Source organism: Rattus norvegicus, chromosome 2 (genome assembly GCF_021556685.1).
Source record: "Rattus norvegicus strain SHRSP/BbbUtx chromosome 2, alternate assembly SHRSP_T2T, whole genome shotgun sequence".
In the NCBI taxonomy this organism is placed as follows: Eukaryota; Metazoa; Chordata; class Mammalia; order Rodentia; family Muridae; genus Rattus; species Rattus norvegicus.
In genome coordinates, this window is record NC_141535.1 from 75,403,800 (window position 1) to 75,430,460 (window position 26,661).

Sequence of the window (26,661 nt, forward strand, 5' to 3'; positions counted from 1 at the left end):
GGGAACAATAAATTACAGTATTGTAAGCAAGGGAAATAATGAGTAATGTCATACTATCTATCTATCATCTATCTATATCACTTGCCTGGGAAAGTCATTGCTTTAAATAGTAGTCATATGATAAACAAATTACAGAATCATAAAATTCAAAATAGTGTTTACACATAATGTAATTAAATATAATTATTAAATTCCACTGATATTTCAAACATGTTTGCAACAATATTTTTACTCTGGAATGTATTATTTTGCCTCCTCGACTTAAGATAAATTAGTGGCAAATGATAGCCCATCAGAAGTGTTTAAATACAAGAAGTTATTTATAGCTAAGCTCATGTATTTAAAATGGCTAAATAAAGCTGAAATCAGTTTGAATGAAAATTTCTAGTGTAGCCTTAATTATGTTACCACATAAATGCATTGCAATTATGATATTTTACATGGGCTTATTTGAGTAATTTTGACAGTTTTCCATGATTATAAGTATCGATATTATGTAGTGTAAAATAATACAAAATTGCAATCCTAAATTAAAAAACAAGTGTAGTAAAATTTAAAATTAAAATAGCAAACACATGACACAGATTGGGAACAGATCACTGCAATTATCTCTTCTATGATTCTGGAATGTCTCTGGAACTTTCATATTCATAACACGCTTCTTTATACACACAGATACATGCACACACGTGCGCACACACACACACACACACACAGAGCCTCCATTATTAGTACTTATTATGTAAGCCTACCTTGTCTTTAATTGTTACTTCTCAATTGATAATGAGGAGAAGATACTATTAGTTTAGTCTACTTTGTGATAGTTTAAAAGAATACAAGATAATAGACCATCAAGTGAAAAGAAATTTAGTCCTCACAGTTCTGAATGAAGATGAGAAGATATAGGAAAGCATAAAGGGCAGGTTTTGCTTCTAGTCAAAGTAGAATGGAAGTCACCACCTACAAAAGGAAAGTTAGAAATGGAGAGAGAAGAGAGAGAGAGAGAGAGAGAGAGAGAGAGAGAGAGAGAGAGAGAGAGAGAGAGAGAAAGTTAAGAGGTATGAAGAGTTAGTGATATGACACAATGTGACATTTTTAAGCTCAGCTGTACTGCAGTTTTTGTCACACCAATCTATAGGTTGACAATGAGAAGATAGGATTTTCAGGCCATTGTGATTCATATATGGAATTTATTATAAGATCCACAATCCCAGTGTTCCATGTAAACCTTACTGAAGGGAACAGAAGGAGAAGAAAGCTTGAGCACTGTCCTCTGTACAAGGAAGAGTCTTTTAAACAGTAGCAGTCTAATACTCATTCTTCTTTTTTTGGAAATATCATCAGCAATGACAAAAAAGATGCTGCCCATGTCTCAAAAATAAGCATAATAATAAAAGTATTGCCTAGGACAGGGCATTAAAGGCTTCCCCTCTTCTTTACTACTATAAACGCTCAATGTCTTAGCAATAAACAGAACTCCAAAATGGCAAGGGAATACATGGAAGAAAACATGACAAAATATCTTACAATAAATTATGTAAAGAAGGAAGAGTTTACAAGGTTCATGGTGGGGAGGAAAGGCACTTCAGAATGAACATGGGGTAGCTGTCCCTTCAGTGTGTTATTTTATGTGGCCCATTCTTAACCGAGAGCTGTTGGCCTCTTTAATTTTAAGCTGTTTGTACAAACTTGTAGTGGTAGTAATTTACATTTGTACCAATCTTTATTGTGGGTCTTAAGATGTCCAAAATTTTTAAATACAAGCCCACTGTTCATGTGGTGGCCAATTAATAGGCAGCCATAACTCTAAAAAGGATCCCTGGTATTCATTAGTCAATCATTTTTTTCTGCATCTTTGAACAGCTCCCCATTAAGTGAAAGAGCATATCTCAGACAACAATATGGAAAATAATCAGAAAGCATGATACCAATTTCAGATCTTCATGTTCACACAAAGAAATCTACTCACAGAAGAAGATAGGTACTTGCGGTCATATGTGTACACACTAATGCATACATAGACAGAAATATGGATAAATGGCATACCTACACACAAATGTAACAATAAAGGCTTTATGGGTTTGGCTTACTGTTCCATGATGCCACTCCCTCGGAAACTTATGAATTCTCTCATGTTTATATTCATTCTGTCATACCCACTGCTTAATATGCCCACTAACATTTTGATTCTCATATTTTACTGTTCCAGATGGTATTTTTTTCAATTGCCTCCTCATTCTTGATGCCTCCTTATTGTCTTAGAATTTTTGTAATTGCAGCCTTTATTCCTCCTTTCATTTTGTGTGTAGTATAACGATTTCTTAATCTTAATGGGCAACTGCAGATCTCCTTCTGAAGGCATACTTTCTCATGTTTCATAATGTTTTATTGTGAACATATGCTGATTTTTTTATGTGTAAAGCCTTCTATTCATCCATTGTGGTTATACAGCTGCCTCAGCTGGTAATAAGATAAAGTCTTATTTCAGATCCATGTTAACTCTGTGAAAGATTGGGGGAGAAAATCACACTTGTATGGTTCCAATTTGTGTCTCTTTCTCTTCACTGGACCTTTCCTGGCCAAGATACTGACAGTGACTTCTCACCTTACAGTTTTATAGCCTGAAAATTTTAGAAGATTTTGCCAACATAGTCAAGCTTTATACAGGTCCCTTTTGTTCTCTCATGGAAAGGAGAGGTGGTGTTCAGGCCAGGATTGCTGTGAGAGGCATGTTTATTCCACTCCTGAATCATTTCTCAAGGTTCAGCCTTTACGACAATCACATTGGGCTTCAGTATTTAAACATATGAATTGGAAACACAAAGATTAAGACTTCAACACGGCTGTACTGACACTCAGATATTTTGTCAAAACTGAGGTTATGGAAGCCTAGGTAGTAAGGTCAGAAACTCAAGCAGGCTGGAATGGGTTGATGGCAGTTGTACCTGTGGATTCTTCCTGTGTATGAGTGAAAACAAGCATTTTTTTCCTTTTGCACACTCCTTTATTTTCTGTTTATTTTTTTGTTTTACACCTGACGTTATAAATTTCAATGCAATCGATTTTCCTTCATCCTCATGATTTTAGTTTTTACAGCTGTATAATGTACTTATTATATAGTCTTTCTAAAGTTATCAGTTGATGAGTATTCAGGCCATTTTAATTCTCTACAGTGACTAGAGCAGCAACGATTATGGACAATTCTGTCTATAGGATGTTGACACTCTGTTCTTCAAGTTCGTTTCCTCAAGTTTAATAAATGAGTGATGCAGTAGTAATATTTCTTTAATATTTTTTCTAAATGATTTTCACAAAAGTTTCTAATCTTTCATCTAGTTGCCACACAAGATTACATCCCCACAAGTTATGAACGATGGTTTCTCTTTCTTCAGGCTCATTACCACCTATTATTTTTATATGTTTCATTCTGACTAGAAGGGACTAGAGACAAACTGGAGATTTAATTTGCGTTTTTCTGACAGTGAAAGAGGTAAAACAATTTTTAAACTATTCATTGGCTGTTTGTATTTGCATTTTTGTGGATATTTCCTCTTTAGTTTTTAAGGACATTGATTGATATGGTGACTTGTTTTCTTGGGTATTTAATTCTCTCCATTGTCCTTATGCTCTTTTTATACGAAGACCTTCTCAGAAGTTATCCTAATATCCTTTGTTCCTATAATGAAGGTTTAGCCAAAAGCAATTTATAAATAAAAGTGTTTAATTGGCTTATATTTCAGTTCACAGTCAATTTTTGAGAGAAGTCATGGTAAAACCTTAACAGGAACCATCGAATACTGAGTAATGTTTGATGATAAGCTGATGGTCAGCTAGATAGGCTAGATAGTCCATTACCACCCACATAGGCATTGTACTGCCCACTGGGGACTAGCCCCTTCTATATCAATGAGGAAGATATTCCCACAGACCAACCTGGCCACAGGGCACTCTGTTCCACGTAATTTTTCAATTGAAATTCCTCTCATAGATGGTTCTAAATTGTTAAAATTAAAACTGATAATTAAAATTAATTGGGATAGATTTATCCTAGGAAAAATCTTTTTTTTTCTTTCTGAAGACCATGCCTTTACTCTTATGATAGTTTGATTTGTTACAAAGTAGTTTTCTGATTTCATGTGAGTTTTCATTAGTTCCAGTTTTCTTTTATTGTGCTATTAGAATCATTTGTTTTAAGATCTTGACTATGCCCATATCTTGAAGTTGATTTACTAGTATTATTTTGTAATATTCAAAAATTTAGCTCTTACATTACAAGCTTTGAAATATTTTTATTTGCTTTCTATAGAGGGTGAAAGTTGCAAAGCTAGTTTTATCCATCCCCATGGAGAAATCTAGTTTTTTTGTTAACAGATGTTAAATATGCCATATTTACTCCAATGTGTATGTTTGACTCTCTTTGTCAGATATTAAGTCAGAGCTCTATGCATTTAATTCTCAATTCTCTCCTTTATTAAATCCATGTACTTCTCTAAGTTAGTGTCAATATCATACTACTTTTGTTACTGTGAATTTATAATAATTTGATATAGGGTTCTATGAAAATTCCAACATTTATTTTCTACTAAGGACTATCTTTGTTACTCATACTTTTAGTACTTTAGTGTATGTAATTTGCGGTGCATGTATTCAAGTTATACTGACAGCAAAATTAGAATTTTGGACTTTGGGAAATAAATGTATTCTAAAATTTCAAAAAGAAATATCTATCCTTGTATAATTAAATACTATTTGTATATTTCCAGTAATCTACACAAATATCATAACCCCTAATATAAAGGTAAGCCCCAAATTGATTGATTTGCTACTCAAATACTCTATATTAAATATATGGTATATATAGAATTTGAAGATACTTAATAATACATAAACCATTCAGACAAAGCTTAGACTACATTACAATTCAAAGTTTTCTTCCTGTCTTCTGACAAATACCAATTTGATTTCATTCTAGCAACAGTGAGATAGTTTTGTCTATATGTTTCATATACTTAAAACCAAAGAACTGATGCTCTGTAAGGACTAATTTCTTTATCCAGTGTATGATTTTTCAACAAATCCACACATCACATCATTGTCCTCTCTTCCCCAAAGTATCATAGAACAAATACATTTTGAAATAACAGAAAATGTATGAAAAACCACAACCCTTTTGCTTTACAATGGAGGGAAAATTTCTAGTCATGGAGCACTGAAGTAACTGTGTGAATAAAGTATACACAAGACCAAAACTTCCAACTATGTTGAGATGTAGATTTAACTTGTATCAGATAATAAAGCCATCAGCCATATCCATCAGACTTGTCCAAATAAATCCTGAGGAGAGTGTTATGACTCTGCTCCACACGTAATGTTTGTCATGCTAGTCTCTAAGAAGCAGAAATCCAGGCATGGCTTAGCTGGGTTACTTTCCTAGCAAGTTTCTCACATCACAAGGATCAAGGTGTTCACTGGAACTGCTCTCATCTCAGGGCTCAATTTTGCAGAAAATTCTGTGACATTCATTCGCACGCTTCTTGTCAGGCTTGTGGTTTGTGCTGGTTGGTGGCTGAAGGTCGCCATGTCAGTCTCTCTACAGTACTGAATACTTGCAGTTCTCTTTGCTTAGTGTGAAGGAACAGGAACTAGTGAGAGCAATAAAGACTGAGAGGGACACTGCAGGTAAGCAGTACAGAAAGCAGGATTTTTAAAACAAATTTTCAAAATTGCATGCTGCCCTCTCCTTATTACATGATCTCCAAGAGTTTCAATGAACAAAAGGAAAGGAACAAAACAAACATGCAAATATGTCAAGGTTGAAACATCAGTTTAGGTCAAAACATGAACATAGGATACTCTTTAAATTCTTGTGATTGCTGTCTCTCCAGAGTAGAATCATTTCTGTCCAAAGGTCTGAAAGCCATAATCCCATTATCTTCTTAGCCTAAATTTGTCAGCCTTACATAACATAAGTCCAGGTATACATGACACCATGGTGTTTAGAGATTTAAAAAATAATTTGTTCTCTGATTGTTTGCTAGTAGACACATTATTTCTCATCAGGCACAAAACATGTTGGGTAAACCAAGTGTAAGAAAACTAATAGAACTTTTTTTCAAAAAGTTTAAAGGGTCACTCTGAGGAATTCTTGTTCCATACCAATTCTGAGATTCCCAGATATGCATTTGATTTAACAACGTATAGATGAATTTTCTTGACTATACTCTGGATAACGCATGTGGGTTTCCTACATTTATTTAGACAGTACCTGGAATTCTCATGCTTGGTGGTGCTATATTCCAATCTCTGTTTTGTCTGCTTTATCTGTTTGTTTACATTTCTACTATTAGAATTTTTAATGGGTATTTTATGTATTTATATTTCAAATTTCATCTCCTTTCCAGTTTCCCCTCTGGAACCCCCTTATTTCATCCCCCTCCCCCTGTTTCTATAAGGATGCTCTCCCTCCCACCCACCCACTCCCACCTCACTGTCCTCACATTCCCCTACACTAGGGAATGATGCCTTCCCAGGACCAAGAGCCTCTTCTCCTATTGATACCAGACAATGCCATACTATGCCACATAGAGGCTGGAGCCATGAATCCCTCCATGTGTACTTTTTAGTTGGTCTGGTTGGTTGACATTGTTATTCTTCCTGTGGGGTTGCAAACCCCTTCAGCTCCTTCCATTTTTTTCCTAACTCCTCCATTAGGGTCTCTGTGCTCAGTCCAATTTTTGGCTACCAGCATTCACATCTGTATTGGTCAGCCTCTGGCAGAGCTTCTCGGGGGATAGCTACATAAGTTTACTCTCTTGGCATCTGCAAAAGTGTCTGGGTTTGGTGTCAGTATATGGGATGAATCCCCAGGTGGGGCAGTCTTTGGAGATATTAATGAAGAACTATGCCTGATGATGTTCATTAACCCTGAAATTATTTTAGGTCCTTGCATTCAATTCCTTTTAGACTCCTCTTGTCACTAAAAACTCTGACTTTGGAAGATTATCTACATAGAAGTCCAAGTGTATTGCATGCACAGTGCTTAGCTTTTCAGGATATCATAATATTTCTTCAAAAAAAGAACTTTTCCTTCTTCTTTTTCTATTGGTGTTATGATTGTCATTGCTCTTGAGAATCTACAATCTCACTGAATCCATAAGACATTTGTTCCAATATTGAATAATAACTAGTTATGCCTTCCTCATGATTTACACAATTTTTATGAGGAAGTTTGAGTTAGGTTTTAGATTTTTCTAAATGTGGCTTAGAAGACTTACAACGTTATTTTTTATACATTGTCATTCTATCTGTGTTTCATGGTGTTTTGACCATGATTTATATTCTGATACCATACTTTTAATTGATTAACTATTTAATTATTTTTAGTGGACATCCAGACTTCAGTTTCCCATCCTTCAATTTCTTTCAATCCTTCCCTTCTCCCCCTAATCAATTCTTCCTCCATTTCTTTCCAGAAAATGTGAGACCTCCAATTGATGTCAACCACCTTGGAATATCAAGTTGCAGTAAGACTAGGCACATCTTTTCCTATTGAGGCTAGAAGAGGCAGACCAGTATTTGAAATGATACCAAAAGGAAACAATAGTAGAGTCAGAGATAGCCCCTGCTGAGAACCCTATATGAAGACCAAGGTATACAACCATTATGGATGTGCAGAGGACCTAGGTCTGTCCCATGAATGCTTCACAGTTTGTGGTTCTGTGGATTTTCTTATAGGACCTAGCTTAGTTGATTCTGTAGGTTTTGTTGCAGTGTGCTTGACTCCTCTGGCTCCTGCAATGCTCCTTCTTGCACTTTTGAAGGATTCCTAAGACCTGCTTAATGTTTGGTGGTTGGTCTTTGCATCTGTTTCCATCAGTTGCTGGGTAAAGCCTCTCTCTTGACTGTTACACTAGGCTCCTGTAAGCAAATATAGCAAACTATCTTTAATAGTGTCAGGGGTAGGATCTCTCTCGTGGGAACTCAAATTGGAGTAGTAATTGATTAGCTCCATCTTTATATCTGCACATTCAATAGGCAAGGCAAATTGTAGGTCAAAGGTTTTGTGGTTAGGCTGGTGCCCCAATCCCTCCATTAAAAGTATGGCCTGGTTACAGAGGTCCTGTTCAAGGTCAATATCTCCCATTGCTAGGAGTGTTAGCTGGAGCAACCCTCTGGATTTCTGAGAGTTTCCATTGTCCACACTTTCCAGCTTTTCCAAGAGATGCCGCCTCCTATCCTGGATTCAAATTGTTTCTACCAGTATTCTTTCCGATAGGACATGATCCCTCCTCTTGCCATTCCCAGTTCCACCCATGCCTAGTCCCCTCCCTGACTCACCTATTCAATATGTATATTCTATTTGTCCTTCTCAGTGAGATGCATGTGTCCTCACTTTAGCCTGCCTGGGTGCTTAGCTTCTTTGGCCTTGTGGAGTGTTACATGATTATCCTTTAATTTAGGGTTTATATCAACTTATAAGTGAGTATATGACTATGTTTGTCTTTCTGGGTCTGGTTTCTCTCATTCAGAAAGTGTTTTCTAGTTCTATCTATTTGTCTACAAATTTCATTATATCATTTTTAAAAGCTGAATAATACATTTTTAGTTTTTAAATGAGGTATTTCCCCTATGTGATCTATATGAATTGAATTTCTTTTTCTTGGTTGGTCTGATTCGTTTATTGGGGTTGGAGCCCAGCCATATTCAGAGAGCATAGCTTGGCTGTGCCTGAAAGGGTCAAAGCTACAAAGCAGTGGCCAGTCAGCTCTATCCTCTCCCAGGAGGGAGAACAGGGGAGCTTCTGGATGCATCTGGCTCTTGTGCCATGTCACCGTGTTCTGGGTCATCAGGGATATTAAATCAGACTTAGGGAGCCACAGGATAGGGAGTTTGTCCTGCTGCTTCTGGCCCTGGGTGCTGGTTCTTGTCCCCTCCTAGGCTTCTAGTCTGAGCTCCTCTGTGCCTACTCTTCACTCTGAGATTCTTATTGATCCTTATTTCAGTTGACAAAATATTCTGGGCAAATGCCAGTTTGAGTCCTTACCATGTGACTTTGGTTCCAGACCTGGAAGCCTGGTGGAACTGCTCAGTGAAGGACCCTTACCTGACATGAACTTAGGGAGTAGATAACAGCCAGGAAAATGCTCCATGCTCTGCAGTTAGGAATGTCAAACACAGGGAGAGGGAGAACATTTCAATTTAACAGTATACCCAAAGCAAACCAACCACTCTCCAGCAGAAGACCACACATCCGAGAATATTTGGGCAGTACAAATTGATCTTCAAGGATTAAAAATAAACAATCAAATACATTTTAAAACTATATACTCTTCTGTTGAAGATATATGTAACTCATACCCAGAACAAGCCATGTTCTTCAATGCTTATGACAAGAGTTACACGTCATTTTTATTCTACGAGTTTCTTTTATAAATTCATCTAAAAGACATGACCACGGACAACATGTATATGTATACTTTACAAAATTTAGAAGTTCTGCCATCCATTCTTATTATTAGTACAGTGCCATATTTATTGAGTGAGATAAAAGCATGAAAATATTGTACAATTTAAAATGTAACAGGATATGATATTAAAACATATCCTATAAATTTACATGTTTATCATTTACTATTTTCAATCTATTGTAATTGTGATGTCATAAACCTAGGTGCAAAAAGCTTTTGTATTCCCTCTGTTAATTAAAGCCTTCTCCACCTCAGCACTTATTCTGAGTCCCTCACTCCTCAGTACACAGATTACATGGTGTTGTAGCATAGCATGTTTTCTTTCTTTGATAACTGAAACTTGAGCTCTTGCTGTACACACTAATTATATGTGTAAAAATTTAAGAATTATCATATCTTTAAGTGACTATAATTTGTCCCAACTCCATCTACAGGCTATAGTAATTCAGTTTCTCCACAGCTATGCCAGCACTTGTTTATCTTCTGTCTCTTTTGAAATTTCAGCTCACTTGGTGGGTGTTCAACAGTAACTCTCTGCATTTTAACTTACGTTTTCCTAATGACTAAAGGTGACAAATACCTTCTCATGTACCTAAGGCAATGTTTATATATTCTTCTAAAAAGACTTTATACATCCCTTTGTTCATTTTGGATTGGTATCTCTCTATTTTTTTATTCAGTGTTTTTATTTAATAAATGTCAGAAACTGAATAGTTATCAAATATATAATTTCTTGCTCTTCATCCAGTCCATGGTTCATTTTTCAATTTATTGATCATGTTTGATCTACAAAATATTAAATTTTAAAATGTTCATTTTTATTTATATTTCATATATAAGATATTTGATTCACATATACTCATCTTTTTCTCTTTTTGACTTATTGCTTCATAGCTACATAAATCCTCAAAATTTTATTGTATGCTTATAGTCCATGAAATTTAAAATTAGTTCTGCATTTTCTTTGAATTTTTTAACTCAATAAAAAATTTAAGTGTACTATATACTTTTGTATGTATTTGTAATTTTTTCTTTATATTTTGATTCCTACATCTATTACTTTTTGGGTGAGATTTATATTTTGTGTGTTACCAAATTATGCATGTTGATTCCTTTTTCTATTACCTAACATATATTTTATACTAGAGAATGTATATTAAAAATAATATGTACAGTGATGTCTTATAGAAAATTTTCTAAACATGTGTTAGATCTACTTTACTTTGATATTGTAAACTCCTTTTTTTCCTGTTTCTCTTCTATTTGCATAATCAATGGGAATGAAAAGTGTACTCAAATTTCAGCGATCAAAGTGTAATTGAATATTCCTCCTGTAGAGTCTCATTTTCCTATTTTTTTTTATTAACTTGAGTATTTCTTATATACATTTCAAGTGTTATTCCCTTTCCCGGTATCCGGGCAAACATCCCCCTCCCACCTCCCCTTCCTTATGGGTGGTCCCCTCCCAACCCTCCCCCCATTGCCGCCCTCCCCCCAACAGTCTAGTTCACTGGGGGTTCAGTCTTAGCAGGACCCAGGGCTTCCCCTTCCACTGGTGCTCTTACTAGGATATGCATTGCTACCTATGAGGTCAGAGTCCAGGGTCAGTCCATGTATAGTCTTTAGGTAGTGGCTTAGTCCCTGGAAGCTCTGGTTGCTTGGCATTGTTGTACATATGGGGTCTCGAGCCCCTTCAAGCTCTTCCAGTTCTTTCTCTGATTCCTTCAACGGGGGTCCTATTCTCAGTTCAGTGGATTGCTACTGGCATTTGCCTCTGTATTTGCTGTATTCTGGCTGTGTCTCTCAGGAGCGATCTACATCCGGCTCCTGTCTGTCTGCACTTCTTTGCTTGATCCATCTTGTCTAATTGGGTGGCTGTATATGTATGGGCCACATGTGGGGCAGGCTCTGAATGGGTGTTCCTTCAGTCTCTGTTTTAATCTTTGCCTCTCTCTTCCCTGCCAAGGGTATTCTTGTTCCCCTTTTAAAGGAGGAGTGAAGCATTCACATTTTGATCATCCATCTTGAGTTTCATTTGTTCTAGGCATCTAGGGTAATTCAAGCATTTGGGCTAATAGCCACTTATCAATGAGTGCATACCATGTATGTCTTTCTGTGATTGGGTTAGCTCACTCAGGATGATATTTTCCAGTTCCAACCATTTGCCTACGAATTTCATAAAGTCGTTGTTTGTGATAGCTGAGTAATATTCCATTGTGTAGATGTACCATATTTTCTGTATCCATTCCTCTGTTGAAGGGCATCTGGGTTCTTTTCAGCTTCTGGCTATTATAAATAAGGCTGCAATGAACATAGTGGAGCACGTGTCTTTTTTATATGTTGGGGCATCTTTTGGGTATATGCCCAAGAGAGGTATAGCTGGATCCTCAGGCAGTTCAATGTCCAATTTTCTGAGGAACCTCCAGACTGATTTCCAGAATGGTTGTACCAGTTTGCAATCCCACCAACAATGGAGGAGTGTTCCTCTTTCTCCACATCCTCGCCAGCATCTGCTGTCACCTGAGTTTTTGATCTTAGCCATTCTCACTGGTGTGAGGTGAAATCTCAGGGTTCTTTTGATTTGCATTTCCCTTATGACTAAAGATGTTGAACATTTCTTTAGGTGTTTCTCAGCCATTCGGCATTCCTCAGCTGTGAATTCTTTGTTTAGCTCTGAACCCCATTTTTAATAGGGTTATTTGTTTCCCTGCGGTCTAACTTCTTGAGTTCTTTGTATATTTTGGATATAAGGCTTCTATCTGTTGTAGGATTGGTAAAGATCTTTTCCAAATCTGTTGGTTGCCGTTTTGTCCTAACCACAGTGTCCTTTGCCTTACAGAAGCTTTGCAGTTTTATGAGATCCCATTTGTCGATTCTTGATCTTAGAGCGTAAGGCATTGGTGTTTTGTTTAGGAAATTTTTTCCAGTGCCCATGTGTTCCAGATGCTTCCCTAGTTTTTCTTCTATTAGTTTGAGTGTGTCTGGTTTGATGTGGAGGTCCTTGATCCACTTGGACTTAAGCTTTGTACAGGGTGATAAGCATGGATCGATCTGCATTCTTCTACATGTTGACCTCCAGTTGAACCAGCACCATTTGCTGAAAATACTATCTTTTTTCCATTTGATGGTTTTGGCTCCTTTGTCAAAAATCAAGTGAACATAGGTGTGTGGGTTCATTTCTGGGTCTTCAATTCTATTCCATTGGTCTATCTGTCTGTCTCTGTACCAATACCATGCAGTTTTTATCACTATTGCTTTGTAATACTGCTTGAGTTCAGGGATAGTGATTCCCCCTGAAGTCCTTTTATTGTTGAGGATAGCTTTAGCTATCCTGGGTTTTTTGTTATTCCAGATGAATTTGCAACTTGTTTTGTCTAACTCTTTGAAGAATTGGATTGGTATTTTGATGGGGATTGCATTGAATCTGTAGATTGCTTTTGGTAAAATGGCCATTTTTACTATATTAATCCTGCCAATCCATGAGCATAGGAGATCTTTCCATCTTCTGAGGTCCTCTTCAATTTCCTTCTTCAGTGTCTTGAAGTTCTTATTGTACAGATTTTTACTTGCTTTGTTAAAGTCACACCGAGGTGCTTTATATTATTTTGGTCTATTATGAAGGGTGTCGTTTCCCTAATTTCTTTCTTGGCTTGTTTCTCTTTTGTATAGAGGAAGGCAACTGATTTATTTGAGTTAATTTTATACCCTGCCACTTTGCTGAAGTTGTTTATCAGCTTTAGTAGTTCTCTGGTGGAACTTTTGGGATCACTTAAATATACTATCATGTCATCTGCAAATAGTGATATTTTGACTTCTTCTTTTCCGATCTGTATCCCCTTGACCTCCTTTTGTTGTCTGATTGCTCTGTTAGGGCTGGAGAAATGTCTCAGCCGTTAAAGGCTAGGCTCACACCCAAAAATATAAGAGTCTTATTTTTCGTATATTCCTTACCTCTGGTATTCGGTTCATGCTGTTAACTATACACTTTCTAGGTCAACTCTTGATTCTCAAATATACATATAGGTTTGAATCTTGAAATAAGATGATTTCTGATCTTAGATATTTATTACCATTTTTCCTTTGTCAAGGTTAGGTGAAGAATATTTTTCTTTTATATGGTCAATTTTATTTTTTATCTGAATGATAAAAATGATTTTTATTTGAATGAGATTTTTATCTTAGTAGTCAATATTTATTGCATTGTTTAAAATCATAATTATTTCAATATCAAACTCTAATATCATGAATGTCCATATCTCTTGAAAACAGTTACTTCTAGTTTGTTATCAGAGAATCTCAGATATATGTATAATGTAATTCAGATATTCATCCATTATACTCTTTTCTTATCATCCACAAATGCTGTGTTTAATATTAAATATTTTCTTTAATGCAAATATATTAACTATTTTTATATAATTTTGGTATTTTCTAAATTTTCTGGTGCTATTTACACTTTTAAATTAATTTGGAATAGTATAACTTATTGTACTATATTAACTAAAATAATATTAAAATTTACTTACAGATAAGTTCACTTTTGAAATTTTGTAGTATATTTAAGCATGGTAACTCTATTTTATACATAGGCCCATGAACATAAACATATATAACATGTAATTTCCTATAAATAAGAGATGCTCAATTTTATAAGTGAAAACTATGTAATGTACCCTTTATCTCTACCTTTGTCAGTATGTATTAAATCTATTGAGTAATACATATCTGCATCACAAGTACTAAGTAACAATTATTACTATGCATCATTATTATTATTATTAGTATTAGTATTATTAGTACTACTACTACTATCATCAATCATCTATCCATCAATAATTTGCCTTTCTCATCAATACTCTTTCTGTTGAAATGAACAACGGGGATGTATTATCAATATTGTGTGCTCATTTTCTATGAACGCACGTGGATTTACTTAGTTTTTCCCATTTTCACCAAGTCATACATCAGTTACCTAATTTTTGGTTTTGGCTTGCTTTTTTGTTTGTTTTGTTTTGTTTTGTTTAACTGCATTGGCTTATTTTGAATGAAATATCTATTTTTAAAAACCATTCCTTTTATTAGTTTGGAAATTATATAATTAATTAACTTTCTTTGTCCCTTCTAAATATACTCATATAACTCCCATGCCCTTTTTCAAACTCTTAGCCTCTTTTTTACTAACTACTGTTAAAGGCATATATATATATTTATTCCTAAATTTGTCATTTTCATTTTACATAATAGTACTTGTATACACCTTTTCAGAGCTAACCCTTCCGTATTGTACAAGCAGTAGGCACACTCTTACTTAGATATGTCTATCTCACTCCTTGAATCTCTTAATCACCTTAGGTTTTGTGTGTGTGTGTGTGTGTGTGTGTGTGTGTATTTGTGTGTGTTTGTGTGTGTAAAGTAGTAGCCTTTTAAAATTATCCTGTCTAGTTTGGCATTTCTATTTTTGCCCCTTTCAAGATCATCTTTAGGCAGTCATGTTGGTGAGACTTTATAGGTAGGGATTCTGACATTATGAGGAGGCTAAATCTCTCAGGAAAACCCCCGATCATCTGGCTATTATAATCTTTCATTCAGCTCTTTGACAATGTTCCCTGAGTATTATATGTAGGAATGATTTTTAGCTGTATACACTAGGAATAGTTTACAAAATATGCACTTTTTTTTGGTTCTTTTTTTTTTTTTTTTGGTTCTTTTTTTCGGAGCTGGGGACCGAACCCAGGGCCTTGCGCTTCCTAGGCAAGCGCTCTACCACTGAGCTAAATCCCCAACCCCAAAATATGCACTTTTTAATTTATTTTTTAATTAATTTCTTTATTTACACCAAACACTGCCAACCCTCCAGGTCTCTCCATCACAAAGACCCTTGCTCCATCTTCAGCCCTTTCTTCTCTGAGAAGATGGAACCCCCCTGGGTATCCTGTTACTCTAGTGTATCAAGTCTCTGCCAGGATAGGAACATAACAGCCTACTGTTTGAGAATTATTTTCACTAACTCTCTATCCAACAGAGGGTTAACATCGAAAATATATAAAGAACTGAAGAAAGATTCCAACAACCGAAATAAACCAACTTAAAAATGGGGTACAGGACTAAACAGAGATAGTCACCAAGGAATCCCAAAGAAATGCTCAACTTCCTTAGTCACCAGGGAAATGCAAATAGAAAGGAGCCTGAGATTCTACCTCACAACAATCAGAATGCCTAGGATCACATACTCAAGGACAGCACATGCTGGTGAAGATATGGAGAAAGGGAGAACACACCTTGATAGCTAGTGGGATTGCAAACTTATACATCACCTCTTGATACAGATTGGTGGTTTCTCAAAAGTTGGAAATAGTTCTACCTGAAGACCCAGCTATACCACTTCGCATTTTAATTGACTGCAGTATAAGGTTTTTGGTCAGTTTTGAAGTGAAATTTTCTTGAAGAACAGTGAGAATTACAGATAAGTGTGGGCACAAGCACTACTATTTAGAATATAGTTGGACATTATGTGATTTTATAAAAGTATTGCTTCGTAGATCCTCCTCCAAGGTCTGTGACACACCAAGATGTAGTTGGCTAGTTTCTAAAACAGGAAATTTTATTTCAAAAAAATTGGATATTTTATGTATTTACATTCCAAATGTTATCTCATTTCCTGCTCTCCCATACCCTCCCCCTCCCCTGTAAGTATGAAGATGGTCTCATTTCCACTCACCCACTCCCAATTCAATGCCCTGGTATTCTCCTACACTGGGGAAATGAGTTTTCACAGGACTGAGGGCTTCTCCTATTGATTCTAGTCAATGCTATCCTGTGCTACATATGCAGCTGGAGCCATGGGTCCCTTCATGTGTTCTTATTGGTTTATGGTTTAGTCCCTGGGAGCTCTTGCTTGTCTGGTTGGTTGATATTGTTGTTCTTCCTATGAGGTTGTAAACCCCTTCAGCTCCTTCAGTCCCATCTAACTTTTTCCTCCATTGTGGTCCTTGTGCTCAGTCTGATGGTTAGCTGCAAGCATCCTCATCTGCATCAGGCTTTGGCAGAACCTCTCAGGAAACATCCATATCAGGCTTCTGTCAGCAATGTTGACTGGGTTTGGATGAATCCCCAGGTGAGGCAGTCTCTGGACAATCTTTTCTTCAGACCCTTCTTCACTCTTTGTCCTTGAATTTCTTCCTGTATTTTGTTCTCCCTTCTAAGAAAGACCAGAGCATCCACATTTTAGTCTTCCTTCTTCTTGAGCTTCATATTGGCTGTAAATTGTTTCTTGGGTATTCTGAGCTTTTGAGCTATTATCTACTTATCATTGAGTGCATACCATATGTGTTCTTTTGTGACGAGGTTACCTCACTTAGGATGGTATTTTCTAATTCCATCCATTTGCCTAAGAATTTCATGGAGTCATTGTTTTTAATAGCTGAGTAGTACTCCATTGTGTAAATGTATCACTTTTTCTGTATCCATTCCTATGTTGAAGGACATCTGGGTTCTTTCCAGCTTTTGGCTATTATAAATAAGGCTGCTATGAACAGAGTGGAGCATGTGCTCTTGTTATATGTTGGAGCATCTCTTGGGTGTATGCCCAGGAGTGTAATAGCTGGGTTCTTAGTCAGATACACTATCTAAACAGTCCTATAACCCCTAAAGAAATAGAAGCATTCAAAAAAGTCTCCCCCAAACAAACAAACAAACAAACAAAAACATCTCAGGACCAAATGGGTTTAGTGTCGAATTCTATCAGACCTTCAAAGAAGACCTAATGCCAATACTCTTCAAACTATTCCACAAAATAGAAACAGAAGGAACACTACCCAATTTGTTCTTTGAAGCCACAATAATGCTTATACCTAAACCACACAAAGACCCTAAAAAACAAGAGAACTTCTGGCCAGGTTCCCTCCTGAATATCGATGTAAAAATACTCAATGAAATACTTCCAAACCAAATCCAAGAACACATCAAAATGTTCATTCATCATGATCAAGTAGGCTTCATCCCAGGGATGCAGGGATGGTTTCGTATACAGATTTGTTCCTTTATGATCAGGTTAGGTCCAAGTACAAGAAGGTTGGCTACCACCTCTACATTGCACTACTGTACCCTTAGGGTGATTATGGCTGGCTGGTTACTGATGCGGTTCATAAGCATGGTAGACCAGTTGGTTACTTCCCTCTTTTAGAAACTACATCCCTCTATTGGATGTAGGGTTAGCGAAGATGTTTTCACAAACTGGTATCATAGTACCATAGGCCAAGGGGCATTTGTTGACATCAGTTTCACTTCAGCAAACCATGGGCTTTGTTTATGAAGTCCACCATGCTCTGAGCAATAGACATCTACTTTCTAGCTGTGGGCAGAGCACCAAAAGCTACAGCAATAAGCTTTACTGTTTCAGGAGTCTTATGAACAACAGAACAGCATGTATAGTTTTCTAGATAAATAGCTAATAGTTGTAATATAATTATTTATGAATATTTAAATCATACTTTATTTTAAAATAGTATTTTTTAACCATCAAAATTATTCATGCTGTAGAAAATAAGGGAATAGAATTTTGATTTTGCTCTCCATGAGAGTGAAACAAGCATGGCAAGACAGGCCACAGTTCCTATGATGATGTAAGACACACAACAGTGATGATTGATATGCTATCATGGAGTTCTACGAAAACTTCATGGAGCAGCTATTTATGTGCTCGACTCTGCAGTGTGTCTCTTCTCCCAGTTGACTCTAGAGCCTGGAAAATTGTTCATAAAAACCATTGCAGTTAGCCATTCAAAATTAACTGAAATCGAAAGGAAATCTCTTAAATCCAAGCAGACAAAGAAAAAACACAGATTTAAATAATTAGTATTAACTTATTACCAATTTAGGAAACAATTCTTTCTGCTCTTATTTTAGGTTAGCATGAATGATGAACAAATGAAAACATAAGCAGAGATAACAAAACATGAGCTGATATATATTTGTAGTTCTGGACACATTTTATGCATTTCATTTGGAAAAGTGATCAGATTTAGTTTTTGAAAGGTCACTGGGGTTTGGATGAATGTCCTGACATGGGAAGGAGAACAACATAGTTAATGTAACAGCTGAAGGGATACTGACTATTCTAAGGAAACAAGTCAGAGGAATGAAGGAGTTCAAAGGTAACCTGTGAGATAGAGAAGGAGTAGATTTGTTGGATTTTCTAAAGAAGGGAGAATCAGAAAATAATTGTAAGGAATATAAGTAGAAAATCTGAGAGGTAAATCCACATCAAACATTTCAAACAATAATCTCAGTTAATGATGGAAATACTTAGAAAGCTCTGGTTATTTAATATTTCTCTAAGTCAAACACACACACACACACACACACACACACACACACACACACACACACACACGAAAGGAAAAACTAAAAGAAAGGGAAACAGAATAAAATCAAGCTTTGAACTGAAATTTTGGATGTCCTTTTTATTTTTATTTTATGTAGCCTTCTCTCATAAATTACATTACAACCTCAGTTACTAGTTCCTCCTCTCCTCTCAGTTTCTCTCCCCACCTCCTTATCTGACTCACTGCTCCTCCTTTTCCGAAATGGGCAAGTCTCCCAAAGCTATCAACCAAACATTCCTTATCAAGTTGCTACAGTACTAAGCACCTCACCTCATACTAAGGCTGGAAGAGGCAACCCAGAATGAAAAGTTTCTCAAAAGCAGACAACATAGTTAGAGACAGTCCCCAATGCCACTATTAGGAGTCCCCAAAGAAGAGCAAGCTACACAACCTTAACTTATTTGCAAAGGTCCTAGGTCAGACCCATGTAGTCTCTGATTATTTGTTCAGATACTGTCAGCATTTTTAAGGCAACATTATTTGAATCAATAGGTTTTCTTTTGGTTTTCTTGACCTGTCTGTCTCCTACAATGCTTCATCTCCCTCTTCTAGGACTAAGAAAAGCATGCAATAACAGGTTTTGTAGAGTTTTAATTTCAGCATGCAGAATCATGAGAACCCATTTTGAGTTGAGTAATTCCTGCAAGGCTTGAACACTTAGGGAAGGTTCCCAAGGACATCCCTCTTGTCCTTTAGTATGCAATGTCTACCCATCTTTGTAATTCCCTTATCCTAAATCCCCATGTAAACAACAACTAGATTTTTGAAAATTCCTCTTTTGTGCCTTTGTTTTGATTTGCTTAATCTAGTTCTTAGATTCTCCACTTGTTAAAGTCTGTTATATAATAACTATTGTTGATATGATTGGTGATAATAGAGCTATTTGTGTCCAGTGAAATAAATGATTCAAAAAGATGAATGCCTAATTCCGTGCTGAGAAATTTAAAAAAATAAAATTCAGTACCTTGAACCTTTTTAAGGAAGAGAAACAAGGCTGGGGATTGGGATTCTTCTTCCACTGTCTGGAAAACTTTTCCAAAGCGAAAGAAAGCTTTACTGTATGATTCCCTGGGTAACATTTTCCAAACATGGATCTGTTGCTCCTTGTTTTCTAACAATAAAAACTAAGCCCCTACCCAAAGACTATACATGGACTGACCCTGGACTCTGACCTCATAGGTAGCAATGCATATCCTAGTAAGAGCACCAGTGGAAAGGGAAGCCCTGGGTCCTGCTAAGACTGAACCCCCAGTGAACTAGACTGGTGGGGGGAGGGCGGCAATGGGGGGAGGGTTGGGAGGGGAACACCCATAAGGAAGGGGAGGGGGGAGGGGGATGTTTGCCCGGATACCGGGAAAGGGAATAACACTTGAAATGTATATGAGAAATACTCAAGTTAATAAAAAAAATATAGAAATAAACAAAAAAAAAAACTCATCAAGACACAGAACTCTTGAATTCGCACTGGTGTGTTGCCTTGTATATATTAAGATATAATTAGGTTTTCCTTCTTTTATATTGAATTTATATTATTAATTGTTATTATATGAGATGTGTTAATTCAGGTCAGTTCCATCACTATGCATGGAAAGAAAAATGACAGGGATTTCACTAGAGATGAGAGAGAGAGAGAGAGAGAGAGAGAGAGAGAGAGAGAGAGAGAGAGAGAGAGAGAGAGAGAGAGAATATGAGTCATGTTTTAGAAAATCTAAGAAATCCAGGAAAGAGTAAATTAATAAATACTGAGTAGAAATACCTGGGATATTTGTTTAAAAAACTGGGAACTTAACATAGACCTTAGCAACAATGGCTCCAAAAAGTTCAAACACTCATGCATCATTAAGTAAGAACCAATCTAAGCAAGTGGGATGAGGAAAAACTTTGATCAAATTTTGCAGTGCAAGCTTCAGAACTCAACCCATTCTTTGTCCAATATTCTTAGACCATTGATAACATCTTCTAATCTTATTTCTGTACTCCTTATTTCTGTACTTATTACTTTTGTGATGATAACTTTTGTGTTCATAAAACAAAATGTATCAAATCTTTATTGTAAACTCCAGATTCTATATAGGAATATCTTCTTTCTATCTCTCTGAGACCTCACATGGTGACAGTTCATGTCCAGGTGTCTCAGAATCTCTCAAAATTTCTGCAACTTATTTAATCCTTCCATTAATCAATTATAAGTTCATTTTTTTGTTAATTATGGCCAAACATTATGTTTTGCTTCATCTTGCTTTCAATTTACAATACATGTTCCTTGTAGAAGTTTCATTTTTAGAATATATACATGGTAGGAATATGTAAAACCATTACTTAGTAATGCTACTTTACCATAGATGTTACTTTTACCAATTTTCTTCTTATTGTAGTGGCTTCTGCAATGACCTTTGCTGTCCTTCAATCTCCTTATCATCTGTTCATAGTTTGAAACCACAATGTCCTTTTTAAGCCTTCCTACTTCATGCACTTCCATATGGTGGCTGACATCTACATGAGGTCTTACCACATTGAGTCCCCCTGCTTTTCAGATCACACTAGCATCTTATCTTAGTAATCTCTTACTCATATTTCTAATGTGGTTCTTTCATTCTGTAAACTCCCGTCCCCCCAATATATTTGAACTTGTTAACCATTATTTTCTCTCTGTGATGTGCTGAAACGGAATTCCTTAGTGTGCCTTTTCAGAATTCTAATTTGGACTCTTCCAAGCTCTACACAAACCCTCTAAAATTGATCACTTAAAATCATGAACAAATATTTCCAATAACGTCAAAACTACCTAGGTTCTAGGTAGTTCTTACTGAAATAAAAATGTTTGGGCAGAGTTTTCTTTTTTCCATTCCTATAGTATGAAGAAAAAATTCATTTAGGTTTTGTTGTTGTTGTGGTTGCGGTTGTTATTTTCAAGAGACCTCTCTTTGATTTTTGTGTGAGGCTTCATACACTTTCAAAACAGAAGGAACTGTAGAAATTTTCTCAGCTCTTTATATTGTGCTTTGTACTAACCATGCACAACTAGAAGGATGTTTCAATATTGCAGTCCTGAGACATTGACCACTTCAAACTGTGGAGAAATGAGGCTCCTCACAGAGCACATCAAGATCCCTAACTTGGAATTAAATGACTAATATTAAGCTTAATGTTGATTTTGGCTTCTTTCTCCTCCTATTCCTCATGTATTAGTCAACTTCTCCAGGAATAAATGTAATCCTGACAAAATCTAAATGATAGATTCTTATCAAGTTCTATATTATACTGATGTTTACAAACAAATTATTTATCCACACTTTCCAAATGCGGTCTAGTTTAGACTTAGTACATAAATACCTTGTTATTTGAATGTGAATAACATTTTTTAATAAATCATGAAAAAGTATTGAAAAAATTGAGGAATGGAGTTCTGTTTTTCACTTGGAAACTGGCTTCTATGTACCAAGCTATCGCTAATATTTAATTGTTTTTGCCACAATGTGAATTAGTTGTGGCAATATCAATGATTTGTTACTGTACATGCTTATACTTTAATTAAAATATAACATAAATTAATGGCTACATTTAATAATTATCTATAACAGAAATTGATATGATTTTTATATCTCTCACTGCTATACCAATATTTTTATCAAACTATAGCATTGGTTTGATGACAGATTGCTAACATTGAGTATCAGCACTTATTGCCTTCTTCCACTGAGATATAAAGATGATTGTTACACAAATGCTATATACAATACTATATTACATTTTTAACACTGTGTTTGACCTTTGTAATAGAGCTTGAAGTCCTAGCTCAAAGTAACTTTCAAAATTAATGACGTTACCACTGTGTCCTTAACCTTTTAAAATTATTCCTCTGTAAGGAATCCTATATTATCTTAGCTAGTAACTGTGTATTAGAGTGAAACCTGTAAATTTTTAGGTCATAATCCTATATGGTCTAGGGTACATAAATAGTTTTAGGGAGTGAATTCATGTGTGTCAGGTTAGCTTTAGGAGTGCCGTATGTCTGTATTTAATACCAACAAAAAAGATACTTTATGAATGCAATGCAAGACAGTTAATTGTTCATGTTACTTTCTTGGATGGCTACAATTTGGTTTTTCTTCTTTACCCTTCCTTTTTTGTCTGCTAAAGTGAAACTTGTTAGAAATGCTTTATTAGGTGTCCACCATACACACAAGGATGTTATCTGTTTCTGGTGGTACACAAGAATGACAATATAATTTCCACACAATTTCAGAAATCTAAAATTTATTCCCCCTTCTGCGTTTTATATAACCCTCTTATCAACCTTCTAACAGATGAATTGAGTGATGCAGTAAAAAAAAAATTAGAGAAAGCACCAAAAGGTATCAATTTTATATTAAAAAATGAAACAGAGATACTCTCTTCAATTTACTGAACCAAAAATTGGCCCAAATTTAAATTCTCCAATTTTCATCTTGTGTTTTCCACTTGTGTGCAGTTGTTGAAAATACTCTCTGTGACCTGTCAATCATGGGTATCTGACCTGTCTATCTATGTTGGTTGTGTGTATGTCTGTGTTTATTTTGTATACTTTTAATAGCATATAAACATGGATTGTGAAAGCAATGAAAGAATTCCTTACAGAAATCTTTAACAACATTAGACGAAGAAAAAGGTCACTTTCCAAAGCCCAACATCCAGAGTAATAACACTTGAAGCTACACACAGATACTATTCACGTGTTACTTCAGATATTTTTGTCATGTCTTTTATTGAGGTTCCTTTCAACATATTGAAAACTTTTAGCAAATGACTACCATTACACACACACACACACACACACACACACACACACACACACACAGAGAGAGAGAGAGAGAGAGAGAGAGAGAGAGAGAGAGAGAGAGAGAGAGAGAGAGGGACAGAGGGACAGAGGGTCAGAGGGTCAGAGTGTCAGAGACAGGCAGACAGAGACAGACACATACACATACACAGAGACAGATAGACAGACAGACAGACAGACAGACAGACAGACAGACAGGGACAGAGGCAATCTTGTGTCAAGACATACAAGTCATTCTAGGTCTATGACAGGAAGACTACATAGACATAAAATTTATGCTTTTAACTTAAGTTGTAAAAGATAATTGCATGGGGATTCCAGCGACAACAAGGTTGTTTACATTGGTTTTCTCTTAAAAGCATATTAAACATTACCAAGATGAGTACACAATGAATATCAGATTCACTACAATATTCTCAAGGCATAGTTTTGACTTTGCTACAGGATCCAGCAAAATTTCAGTGACTGTGGAATCAAGACCTGCTTTAAGGAAAAATTATGTTAGAATTAATAGAACTAATTACCTTTATTTTCCATATGTTCTAGTTTAGTTTGAAATTTTTCTTGTAAATGAATACCATCTTAGTAGTTATTAAGCCAGTGGTCTAACTACAAATTGAATATTTAAAGTTTTCTTGCTCTACAATTAAACTTTTTAATTAATATCTGATGCAAATTAAAAGAATTCTATCGTCATTATAGTTTACAAAACTTCCTGTGTTTTATGTCTCACTGTTCACATAACACCCATCCTCTCTCCCTCTCCCTCTCTCTCTCTCTCTCTCTCTCTCTCTCTGTGTGTGTGTGTGTGTGTGTGTGTGTGTGTGTCATTTCTGTTCTCTTTGTTCTAATTCTCTCATACCTTCCTCCTTTTCTTATCTTTTGGTTCTAAAACCTAATAAACATGCTGTCATCACTCTTGGGTCTTAAAAATCCCTTCTTAAACAAAAATCCATAGAACAATGCATGTGCTTTTCTTAGAGTCAAATGTTAGGACAGAGTGAATTTAACAATCAAAATAATAAATGAAAAAGGATGGTTCAAGAAAAGGAAATCCTGAGTGGACCAATTTGCTTCTTCAGAAATAGGTATCATCAAAATTATATAAATTATTAATCAATGGACTAAATGCTAATGGAATAGTTTCCATAATTGCTATATGGAAATGATGGCTTCAAGATTCAATCAAGTTTGCTACAAGATTTATCTTCATTATAAAATAATCACCACCATTATGTTAATACTCAGGCTAAGTATTATGAAAGTCTGATGCAAAAATCTCAATATATTTTGTAATATTTTGGTGTAACTATTAGTATCGTTATTCAATTTCATAAATATTTCTAAATTATCAATTATAAACTAGGTTCAAATTAATCATAACTTCTGAGACATATATGATGAGTGGTTTACTAATAATAAAATATTATGAATTTTGTACCAGATTTTTGCCTCAAAAGCTAAACTCATAAAATCTCTGTCATTTTCACTTCATCTTAGAAATCCTTTCATAACTTTGATTCTTTACTATGTTAGGCAGGGGTGGAGAATGACTTAGATTGCTATGTCAATGATTTTCACTGTCTACTTCATAAATGATAATTATTCTATGATGAAAAAATGATTTATTAAGACACAGGCAGAAACAAATAGGTACACTTCCATACAAACATGCACACAGGTCACTCTGCAGCCCTCTAGTAGAATATAGTCACTAATATTTGATAATGAATGGCAGTGGGAATCCTTGAACACGGTGTCTTCCAGAGTTGTTAATTTTTCAGTAATAGAAGATATCAAAATAAAAATTTTTGAAATGATTTTTTTGTGCTGAATATAAGTGCTTCCCATCAGGAACATACATGTTTCTTGCTTTATGTTGATGAAAAAGAAAATAATAATTGTGAATCAAATAACAATAAATACATTTGGGCCATTATCATTAACGCATAAAAGAAATCACCTTTCCTTACACCTTACCACTTTTTTCTATAATATAGTTTTCAAGTGTGTTTTAACATGTCAGATATTTTAAAACTAACCTTCATGATTTTACTTCACTGTGGAAAAAAAAAGTCAAGTTCTGTACAAATAAGGTTATATTTTTCACTGTTCCCGAGGTCAGAAATAAGCAAAAGGTGAGTACTTGAGGTTCATCAATGAAATGTTCCCATACAGAGCATTCAACCCTGAGGTATGGGGATGGAGGTACAGCTCTTCAAAGATGTACAGTTTTGTTTTCACAAACGTACTTATCTTTTCTTACCTGCAAATCATTCAGTCATTTATCTTCTTTGTGGCATTACATATTAGAGTAGATCTTTATTTTGAAGTATGTGCAGTGTATCATATTCAAATTAAAATAATTTAAGTCACTTAGATTTAAATGACCTAAATCCATTATGTGCTTTTTGTAATATCCATTTAGAGATTGTAGATTTAAAATCATATTTCTTAAAAGGATGTTTTCTACCGAAGTATTATTTCTAAGTGGATATTGTATATTTTTTGTCTTTTAGGAAATAAAGTTTTATTCATTTGTCAATATTATTACCTACTGCAATACTAACTATAATTTGCTGTAATATTTTCAAAACCATTAAGAAGAGAAAAATAACAACAAATTGTATAATTTTTAACTTGAATATATGCTAAATGATATTATACTCTATATTCTACAAATTATGAAATTAGTACCTTGGTGATGCATGTGTGTCACCAAGAAAGACTGATAACGAGTTTTAACTTCAGTTTCTCCCACTCAATTTTGCAAGATCCAATGATGAAAACAATGTTGAGTAATCTTCATAAGAATTTCCCCAGGCATGGAAAGCAATAGTGATGTAGTAGAATTATCTTCTTCCTTTTCTTCATAGTGTAATACCGATTCTTTCATATCGCATAGTGTGATATCAATGTCTTCATATTACATATTACATCTCAGAAAAATCAAGATACAATGTTCACTTAGTACCAGTTAGAGGAAACAATAAGA

The 26,661-nt window shown here is 35.3% G+C and overlaps 1 protein-coding gene across 12 annotated transcripts in view; it reads left to right on the forward strand.

The window, feature by feature from the left end:
• Cdh18 (cadherin 18) overlaps nt 1-26,661 on the forward strand; it is a 1,022,663-nt gene that overhangs the window by 743,885 nt on the left and 252,117 nt on the right. The gene's annotated exons all lie outside the window — the stretch shown is intronic.